Source organism: Penaeus monodon, chromosome 29 (genome assembly GCF_015228065.2).
Source record: "Penaeus monodon isolate SGIC_2016 chromosome 29, NSTDA_Pmon_1, whole genome shotgun sequence".
NCBI classification, from domain to species: domain Eukaryota; kingdom Metazoa; phylum Arthropoda; class Malacostraca; order Decapoda; family Penaeidae; genus Penaeus; species Penaeus monodon.
This window is the reverse complement of record NC_051414.1, coordinates 35,916,905-35,917,425: the sequence shown is the minus strand read 5'-3', so window position 1 is coordinate 35,917,425 and position 521 is coordinate 35,916,905. Positions and strand designations below refer to the sequence as shown.

Genomic DNA, 521 nt, shown 5'->3' with positions numbered 1-521 from the left:
AAGTTTGTGTGTTCCTTTAAGGTTTTTTTACTTAATATTTCCTATTGTCTTTGACTTTTGTGGTGCTTTGCTGCAGTGCTGTTTATTTCCACTGTCTGAGAGAATTCATTTATATTTGTAAATTTTCTGATCCAAATTCAGATGTAGGTTTTGGAAGAGTTGGCACTACCCAAAGTATTTTGAATAAATGTCTAACTGAATTGTTTCCAGTTCAGAGCACAAGTCATTTGGACTCTTTTCATGAAATTGCCAGGTTCTTTCATGCATTTTCATGGTTTTCCTCTGACTGGTTTGGTTTTGGTTCTGGCTGACGTGATTAGAACTGCTTTATGGTTCTTTTCTCAAGTCATTTATTCTACTTGGAAATGAGACTTGTATGCACAACGTCAAGGAGTGCCCAGCCTGGATGTTCAAAAAAGGACAACACAATGTTACATCCTCAAAACTGTCATGAAATAGCCCTGTAAAGTAATGGTAAAGTGCTTGCATATTGTGGGCTTTTTATACAGGGAAGCCTGACC

At 37.0% G+C, this 521-nt stretch overlaps 1 protein-coding gene across 1 annotated transcript in view; it reads left to right on the top strand.

The window, feature by feature from the left end:
• LOC119592217 (rab3 GTPase-activating protein non-catalytic subunit-like) overlaps positions 1–521 on the top strand; it is a gene marked incomplete at its 3' end in the record, with an annotated part of 43,875 nt that overhangs the window by 35,966 nt on the left and 7,388 nt on the right.